The sequence below is a fragment of the Gekko japonicus genome, unplaced genomic scaffold (assembly GCF_001447785.1).
Source record: "Gekko japonicus isolate JY-2015 unplaced genomic scaffold, Gekko_japonicus_V1.1 scaffold5317, whole genome shotgun sequence".
In the NCBI taxonomy this organism is placed as follows: Eukaryota; Metazoa; Chordata; class Lepidosauria; order Squamata; family Gekkonidae; genus Gekko; species Gekko japonicus.
Genome location: NW_015160380.1, coordinates 36,524 through 46,611, shown reverse-complemented (window position 1 = coordinate 46,611; position 10,088 = coordinate 36,524). Strand labels below are relative to the sequence as shown.

The window sequence follows — 10,088 nt, the reverse complement described above, 5'->3', positions numbered from 1 at the left end:
TATAAATGAAGTAAATAAAATACATTATTGTGGCACATAATTAGCACCAGAAATAAAAATTAACACAAATCTCAGCTTCAGTATTAGTTTCAGGGATACTTGCACTTAAAGGGACTTGTACTTTAAAAGCAAATTTGACATATCACCAAGGGACAGCTTTTTTTTTTGGTATGTCTGTGTTTAGGGGGAATTTGTGGTTAGATACTAAATACTGGGGGTTCACAGACAGGAACAGGCCACAATTTATGTAAAGAAAGGTAGGCTCCTTGGAAGAAAGGCTAATATCTGGGAGAAATCATTCTTCATTTTGTTCTTTTTTGCCCTCATGTGGATTGGTCCAGCTCAAAATATGCCACTCACTATAAGAGGAATCTATCAAGAGTACCAGTATGGTGAATGAGATACTTGATGACCGTGTTTACCTCCTGTAAATGGGACATAAAAGAGTTGTTTCGATGGTGTCCAGATCTGGATTTATATCTGTTTGCCTTACAGTCATTTATTGCTGACACTAATAAAGACCTTTTGTGATCCTTTGGCTTGGACAGCTAGATTCAAGTCCAGTAGCATCTTAAGAGACCAACGAAATTTTGGGGATATAAGCTTTCGGGAGTCAAAGGTCCCTTTGTCGGATGGCTTCATCATCCTCTGGCTTGGACGGCATATTTTAAGGTATATTTTGGGAGACACGATGTAATGCTGGATGATTACCAACCATAAAGTTCTGTTCAGGCTTATTATATACAAATTATTTATTTATTTATCAGATTTATATGAGAGAATAAAAACATACAACAATTTAAATAATCCTAAAATTACTACTTCAGAGGGTAGCTGTGCCTTGACACTTGAAAGCTTATATCCTGAAAATCTTCTTGTAACTTAAGGTGCTACTGAATTCGAATCTAGCTCTTTTTCTGAGTTGACAGTGAGTTACCAAACGCAGTTTAATCTGTAAAACTGTAAGCTAAACTAACTGACTTTTTGGCTGGTTTCCTGCTCTGGATATATTTAAGGAAATGTTTATAGTTTTCTGAAACGTGAGCAAATAAGACTTGTATACTTACTGCTTTGATTCACTGTGACAAACTTCCAGCGTGGGATCATTATAAATAAAAGCTGCTTCCAAATCATTGACTCTCACTCTGTATATCCTACATTGTTTACTGTTAAGCTTGATTCTATTCAGGTTTGCCACCGTGGGGAATATTGTCAGCTCCACATAACCCTGTACGGATTTAAAACCATAACATTAGACACAGGCATGTTACAGAAATCAGTCTTGTGTTTTAGACTTAGAAAAAGTCTGCACGCAAAGTGATTTATTTTTATTAAAAAGGAGGAGGAGATTGGATTTATACCCCACCCTTTACTACCCAAAGGAGTCTCAGAGTGGTTTACAATCCCTTTCCCTTCCCCTCCCCACAACATACACCCTGTGAGGTAGGTGAGGCTGAGAGAGCTCTCCTGAGAACTGCCATTGAGAGAACAGCTCTAAAAGAACTTATGTCTGACCCAGGGTCACACCAGCAGCTGCATGTGGAAGAGTGGGGAATCAAACCCACTCCCAGATTAGTGTCCTAACCACCGGTGTTCCCTCTAAGATGAGTTAGTGTGAGCTAGCTCACAGTTTTTTAGACTCCAGCTCACACATTTTTGTCTCAGCTCAGGAAGGATGGCTCCAAAGGAAACTAATTTATGCTATAGCCAAATCGCTCACTCACAGCTTTAATGCCAGTAGCTCACAAGGTAGAATTTTTGCTCACAAGACTCCACAGCTTAGGGGGAACATTGCTAACCACTAAACCAAACTGGCTCACCATGCATGCAAAAGGATTCTGCACTACCTGAAATGCTAAAACAAACAGACAGACAAACAAAATACTGTCCTAGCTCTAATTCGGCTTTTCTCTTTGAAAGTTGTTCTGGTATATGAATTGGGTGTGCCTGATCCAACATACTATCCACAACACACCTTTTTTTTTTTGCCATTCCTCCTGCACTATTTATGCTGCTTGTGTTTGAGACTCCTGTTCTGTATGAAGCTGGAAATATGTTTACATGTGTTACTAAGTGTGCACATATAGCATTACAATTATGGCAGGAGAGATGGGGGCAGTAGATATACTGGACTAGAGATGATCAGTGGGACAGGAAGGTAAGTATAATAATCCTGACTGCTTTAATAATGGCATTTATGCAGAAAGTCTGTTTGGGGTATTTTGAAGGCTTTTAAGAAATCACCCTAACAGGGGAAGAAAAACAGTGCAGCGGTCAAAATACTGGTATACATGAAAACTGTTCCCTTTTGCACTTCAAAATTTGCCCTGATGCTGGACAAGTTACTCAGCTTCCCCGTCCATCTGTGGATTCCCTTCAAGGAATCTGAAAGGTTCAGCAAACAGCTGTGGTAACACCACAACCCAATCGGAGCATGGACTTTGAGAGGAGCTGTAGCTCAGGGGCAGAGCGTGTGCTTTGCCAGCAGAAGGCCCCAGGTTCAATCAGGTAAAAGAATCAGGTAGCAGGAGATGTGAGACCTCTACCTGAGACCTTGGAGAGCTGTTCCACTGCCAGTCAGAGTAGGCAATACTGCTGACAGCGTTACAAAAAGGTCTGGACAAAAACATTCTGTCTCTTTAATAGAGGCTTAATGTGTTGAAGGTAAATAATACCCCATTAAGCCTCTCTAAGAGGAACAAAACATTATTCTCCAGGCCCACTGGCAAAGTTATGTGCTAGAGCAACAGTGTGACTAATGCTATCTTGAACACACATTCCTCACCCAAAGCTTAAAAAATACACAGAACAGTTCATACCTTCCTAACTATAACTAAAAGAACAACAGTAAACATTGCTGGTGGTATGTGTTCATTTTGAAAGGCACTCAGCAGTTTCTGCAGAATGCAGCAGCTTGCATCTGGTCAAGGATGAAATGGCACCAACAAATAAAACCTGTGCTGAGGCAATTACATCGGGTGCCTGCCTATGGTGGAGGAATGCAGCTATTCATGTTACAATGGCTTTCTCTACAAGGGAGGAATCCAACAATTATCATCCAAGACCTTGCAACCTTCCGGACTGACTCCTGCAAAGCACCTTGTGCGGGTCTGCCCATGAAAGGCACTCAGCAGTTTCTGCAGAATGCAGCAGCATGCATCCGGTCAAGGATGAAATGGCACCAACAGATAAAACCTGTGCTGAGGCGACTATATCAGGTGCCTGCCTACTCACTTCCAGGTCAATTTAAGTTGCTTGCCTTAGTGCCATTTGTAGGCCACCTTGAACTGGTCAATAACGTGGGATATAAAGTTCTGTCAATCAAGAAAAACATCAAGGCCCAACGTCTCTTAAGGAGCACTCTTCCCTGGATATGCCAGCCTGTTCGCTGAGGTCACATAAATCCTATTCCCAATACTATCCACTGGCAGTGTAAAATATCACAAAATCTTTCTCTGCATAGGCCCAGGAGTTGTCGAACTCCCTCTTGAGACCCACCTCAACCCTACACTCTGTGCATGCTTTCAGAAAAAGGCCTGGCAGGTTGTTCTAGGGGATGTTTAAGTTCTAAAACACAGATATATTGATTTATTATGAAAAACATCTCATGACATGCCTTGTAGAGTTTTTAAAAAATGTGATGTACTCGGCTGTGGAGCCACCTTACATAGACAATAAAAAATTGACAGGGAAAATGGGAATACAAAGTCCTCTGTACATCCAGCTTCAGTTTCTATAAAGTTTGGGTGCCTTGTGATGCTTAATCTGTTATGATTTTCAATGTGGAAATAGTTTGGGGTGGGCAGGCATCAATGTTCCCTCTAAGCTGTGGAGTCTAGTGAGCAAAAATTCTACTTTGTGAGCTAATGGCATTAAAGTTGTGAGCAAGCCATTTGGCTCCTGCATTAATTAGTTTGCTCTGGAGCCACCCTTCCCTGAGCTGAGACAAAAATGTGTGAGCTGGAGGATAAAAAACTGTGAGCTAGCTCAGTCTAACTCAGCTTAGAGGGAACACTGGTAGACATGTTGCTCTCCAGTAGAACAGCAAGATTCAAGTCCAGTGGCACCTAAAAGACCAGTGAGATTTCTAAGGTAGAAGCTTTTGAGAGTCAAAACTCCCTCTTCCTGTCTGACAAAGGGAGCTCTGACTAGTATAAGATTATACCCTGGAAATCTTGTTAAGTCTTTAAGGTGCCCCTAGACTCGAATCTTAAGTTTAATGTGGAAAGCCTGCTTACTGAAAGAACTGCAAGCTGGTCTCTGGCACCTCAGAGTCTGCTTCCTAGGCTTGCCTTTTTTGGACCCAGAAACTGGAATCCTCCATGAATCTGTACTTATTCAGTACTTTGTTTGGCTACTGATTTTTATTGGGGTATCAATATATTATTAGAGGTACATGTGAATTTAGGGCTAATTGGCTGGTTTGTTACGTTGTCATTATGATGTTGCATCCTGCTGCTTTGTAGAACAAGAAATGCGTTAACAATGACTGCATAACTAAGTCAAATTGTAGCCTTTGGTATATTCTCACGGTGAATCTGAACTTATTCAGTACTTTGTTGGTTTGGCTACTGATTTTTATTGGGGTATCAATATATTATTAGAGGCATATGTGAATTTAGGGCTAATTGGCTGGCTTTTTATGTTGTCATTATGATGTTGCGTTCTGCTGCTTTGTAGAACAAGAAATGTGTTAAAAATGACTGCATAACTAAGTCAAATTGTAGCCTTTGGTATATTCTCACGGAAATCGCTAGAACACGAGGACCTGAGCACTCTCAGCAACCAAGTCAGAACATGGCACTCAGCATCTGCAGACCAGCTTGGTGGTCAGGAGTAGGAGGCCAGATCAGATAGATAAAGAAAAGAGTAATGCTTCTCAGGAAGACTTTTCCTGTCTATGGTACGACAGAAATGCAGTGTATAAAATTGAAGGAAACAAGCAATTACAGGGGGAGGGAGGATAAATGGAATAAAGAAAAACAAACAGTTAACCCCCCACCACCCACGTGGCAGATATAGTAAATAGAATTTTTTTGACATTGACAGTTATACTTACAACCACAGATTTTCTCTGGAAATTTATGTTGTTGATACAGACCACCTGGTGCGTTGTGCTGGGCAGAAGAGGGGGGAAAAAGAGTTCAAAATAAGTATCTTGGAAAACACAAACATGTACAACTTGAAAAGAAAAATTCAAGTGGGTCACCATGTTGGTCTGAAGCAGCAGAACACAGTTTGTCCAGTGGCACCTTTAAGACCGATAAAGTCCAAAAGGTTTTTTGGCTTAAACTTGAAAAGAAGTTAGTATACTGTTGCCCTGCACACACCCATGTGACGTATAATGGTTTTTTAGACGTGGGTGCAATAAGCTACTTACTTGGGGAGGGGGAAGTATTTCCACTCTGCCACTGGCAATTGAGAGGCAGTATTTTCAGAACTGATTCTGAAATTAACATTAAGCGGGTAACAGTTGTTTTATGTGTGGATGCATGACTAAGCACCACAATAAACGTAAGAAGCTTCTCTGATACTGTAACATAGGAAAATATATTAATTGCTTAAAAAGAACAGTTCATAACATCATCAGTGCTTATATGAGCCCAATAAGGGTAATAAGTTTCCTCGTACACCATTAGATATACCAGTATGTGTTTTACCTATGGTGGTATAACAAGTGGCCTTAGGGTGCACCTTTTCTGGCAGGGCAGCTACAAATGGACAGTGGAGTTTTTAATCATTCCACATCTCTCTTGCCCCTGAACAGCAAAAACAGAGTGAGGCAAAAAAAACACCCTTCCCCAAATCCAAGTCGTCTTCTAGTATGTTCTGCATAATACACTGTTCTGATCTTAATGCGTCTCTTAGTTATCATTGCAGAAACCTAGCTCACTAATAAGAGAGACAATTTATTTTGATCATAAATCCACAATCTAGTTTTAAAAATCAGGTAAAAAGAAGAGCTAAAACTAGCTAGCCCAAGATTCATAACAGTAGTGCACAGAAATCAAAATATTCTAGTTGACTTTATTTCTGGATTGCGCTGTACTAACTAATTTCAGGCATCAAGCTAATTTTGACTGTTGGGATCAAGAAATTAAGTCAGGGCTAAGTCACATGAAGCTGCCTTATACCAAATCAGACCACTGGTCTATCAAGGTCAGTCTTGTCTCCTCAGAATAGCAGCTGCTCTCCAGGGTCTCAGGCAGAGGGTCTTTCACATCATGCACCACCCGGTTCTTTCAGCTGGAGATGCAGGGAACTGAACCTGTGACCTTCAGATGCTCTACCACTGAGCCATACCCCCTTCCCAAATGAATGTGTACTAAAAGCAAATATGCAGTTTCCCATTTCTTTGTGACACTGTGTGATCTGCCTTGAATCTCAGTAAGAAAGGGAGACTATAAATAATGCAAACAAATAACTTAAAACTACTTGTCAAAGTACAACTTTGACTACTCTACAGTTTTCCCACTACAATCTTTCTGCTTACTAGCCTTTAGCAAACACATGCTTTTTCATTTCAGAAGGTGCCACATACTTTAAAATCATCAAAACATGCTCACAAGACACAAAAAGTTATCATAGATACTTATAATTTATATGGTCTTGGGCTCTCAAACCCCTTGTCTCCTTTCTTCCTGTTCATCATGAACAGCACCACTGAACCTTGGTGAGAATCAAACGCGCATTGCCACCATCTTCAACAGGAGCCTTTTCAAAGATCCTTTTAACTTTCCTTCTTTGTGAACTCCTCTTCTCGTTACAGATCTTTCATCTTCAAGTCATAGAACAGCACAAACGGGCATATCCAGAGAGGGACCATTATCCATAAAACCAAATAGTATACGGAAAGAAATTTAGGGAACTTTATAAGGAGCCTCCCTAAAATCTGAAAAAACACTGATCTACTAAACTAGATTTATGCAATATGTCCAGTTCCAATGATACCATCCATTCAGGTAATGAAGCAAGGGAGTACAGCTAGAATGTATTTCAGCCAGCTTCTGAAACTAGAAATGACGACTTTATGTACTTTCAAACCAAGCTACCGAGATGCTGTTTCTTTCAGCAGACAGCTGTATAATGGAAAAAGGGGTCTCTCTCTAGGACTGATCCGGGGAGAGGTTTTAGAACACAGACAGGTTATTGTCGGTCTTCCCATATGAAGAGAGGGACACTGACAATAACCCATCAGCAGTCCTCTTGACCTGATTTTATGAAGAGCACCTGACTGCTACCAGGATTCTCGGGCAGGTTTAAGGGCATATAGCTAATACATGAGTGCCTTCTTACGGAAACCTCCAAAAAACAGGGTCAGTTTTTTACTGGTACTCCCGTTGGGAAGAGAGACCACCAACAGTCACTTGGCTGCACTCCAGCACAATCTAATCTGGAAGGGACCATCTGGCTCAATGCTGGGACGTAGGATCCCAGGCCACCCTGTGAGTTTCCGGCCAGGGCACGGCTAATTCACTGTGGGAGCTACCCAGAGCACGTGCACTTTGGGGGCAGCTCATAGCAGAGGCTTTTGTCACAGCGCTGTTAGCGGAGGAGCATCTCGAAAGGATGTGAAGAAGGACGAAGGTTCCTGGCGGGAGAATCCGCCCTCCACTCGGCGCAGGGAAGCGGCGCTCTGCTCTTCAGGACTGGAGCCTTCAGCAGGGGCGCGATGGTTGCCCTCCTCGGAGGACCGTCGCTTTCCCTCGGGCGCTCCGAGGCTCGAGGCGGGCTCTTCCGAGCTCAGGCGCAGCTCGGGCGGAGGAACGGCGCTTCTTCGCAGAAGTACGACCAAGGAACTTTCTCCGAAGACTCCACTCTGAGGCGGCTCCCGCGGTCCTCACGCCGGCGGCGACACGGAAGCCACTCGAGCCTCTCGTTCTCCAACTCGGTGAACACCGACAGCCTCACGCCGGGGCTTCGTCACACCCTCGGCCCTTTCCCCCAGCGCCCAATCAGCTTTGCCTGTTCGGCAGGCGCCATTTTATTGGTGACCTTTGACCTCCCGCCGTCGGTTTAAAGGTCAACGTCGGTGAGGGGCTTTGTCTGTGGGTTGTTCGTTTTTAATTTAGACCGCGATTGTCGGACCACTTATCTTAGACGGCTTGGGGTGGGGGGGAATGAAGAGTTAGGAAAAAGAATAGGAACCTAATGGGAAAACCCCCCAAACGGGATGGCTAAGGCGCATGCGCAAAAGGGAGAACGTCAGCGTCCGTTCCCTCCGGAACGCGCACGCGCGCAACGACTTTTGCCGTGGTCGGGAGGCAAATTTGTGGCTTCGAACAGGGGGATGTCTGGCGGCGCTACGCAGTGAAATTGGGAATTACTTCAAGCTCGTATGTGGTGAATCCAAGCAGACAGGGAAAATCCATTAGTCTGTTGCTGCAAAAGAACAACAGGGAATCTTGCAGCACTTGTAACATGTTTACGGTGCAATCGTATGCTGTGACATTGGATAAACGGCATAAGAGTGTAGTGTTACAACGGCACCAATTCACTACATTCCCTGGGTTAGCATCTCCTTTAGTTAATCCAAAGTGAAAATGGACCTGTGACATTACTATTCAAATCTTAAAAAGATATATTCAGACATCACCTATTGCAATCACTGTGGATTACTAGACTTCCTTTGTATATTTTCCTGCTGTGCCTATAAATGGCACAGATTTTAATCTCTTGCCTTCCTTGGGCTTTTATCCCGGACGGGACGGTTTTATGTATTCCTGCTTTGTATTGGTGCTGTTGCTGGAGGATTTACTCCATGTGGCTGATGAAGGGGGCTCCAACTCAGAAAACCCTCTGCCACAAACAAACTTAAGCGGGCACAGGAGTTTTGGTTTAGAGGGCTGTAAGAAGGACAAAAGGGAAAGCATCCTGGTTTCACAGAACCAATGACTAAAGTTTTGGTTTTGAAAACACATCTGATACTGTAATCCTGTTGTTTCCCCCTCTTTTGAGTTATATACATGGGATAAATTTAAAAGAATACACGAAGCTGCCCTGTACTGAGTTAAGACAAAGTCTGAGTCCAGTCGCACCTTGAATAAAACTTTGTTGGTCTTAAAGGTGCCACTGGACTCAAACTTTGTTCTATTGCTTCAAACCAACACAGCTGCCCACCTGAATTTATACAGAGTTAGGTATTGGTGTCATAGATGCAACGAACATGAAATTGAGTGAACTTCAGAGGATAGCAGAAGACAGGAGGACCTGGCGTGAGCTGGTCCATGGGGTCGCGAAGAGTCGGACTCGACTGTGCGACTGAACAACAAAGCTATTGGTTTGCCAAGGTCAATATAGTCTACTTGGACTGGCAGCAGCTTTCTGGGGTCTGAGGTCTTTTCACATCACCCTACCTGACCCTTTTAACTGGAAGATGCCAGGGACTGAACCTGGGACAACATTCTACCACTAACTATACAATGGCAACAGCATGGATGATGAGTTATTAGTGATGTTTACGCTGTGGGTCTCTGGCAACAGACGTTTCGTAAAATTTGCTACCCAGCAGCCTCTAACTGGAGATGCTAGGGATTGAACCTTCAACATGCAAAGCAAGGGGTCTACCACTGAGCCTCAGTCTGTCTGCCTCAGGATGCCAGCCATTCCATGCATGTACAGCTTTTTACATATTTTCCCCAACCCTGCAGCACTAACACCTGTTTACGTCTGCAGGACTATGGGGAAGAAAGTTAGCACCACTTTATTTCAGGTGCACATACACCCCGTCTGAGGATTCACTCTCTTTTTCTGTTGGATTCTGTCGCCAACACTATTACAGTAAAAAGGAACGAGACATGAAGGCCAAGCCCAGCTCGCATGCAAAGACCTTGCCTTTTTTAAGAAAAAAAAGCCAAAGAGACTACATGGTATAATGCATAATACCTATGGGGAAGGGCTGTGGCTCAGTGGGAAAGCCGGCCAAATGACCACGGAAACGTCTTCGGGTAGAGTGCTGGCTCTTCGGCTTGGAAACGGAGATGAGCACCACCCCCTAGAGTCGGATTTGACTGGCTTTCGAGCAAGGGAAACCTTTACTAGTTCATATATAGGGTGGAATCTGTTTAAATACAAACTGTCAGGGCTCT

General features: G+C 43.2%; 1 long non-coding RNA gene across 1 annotated transcript in view; it reads right to left on the bottom strand.

The window, feature by feature from the left end:
- Positions 1-5,114, bottom strand: part of LOC107115947 — a 10,066-nt gene extending 4,952 nt beyond the window's left edge. The window contains exons 1-2 of the long non-coding RNA XR_001482691.1: positions 5,060-5,114; positions 1,068-1,228 (exon numbers count right to left, since the gene is read on the bottom strand). This is a non-coding gene — a long non-coding RNA (uncharacterized LOC107115947). The remainder of the gene's footprint in view (positions 1-1,067; positions 1,229-5,059) is intronic.
- Positions 5,115-10,088: the final 4,974 nt, after the last annotated feature.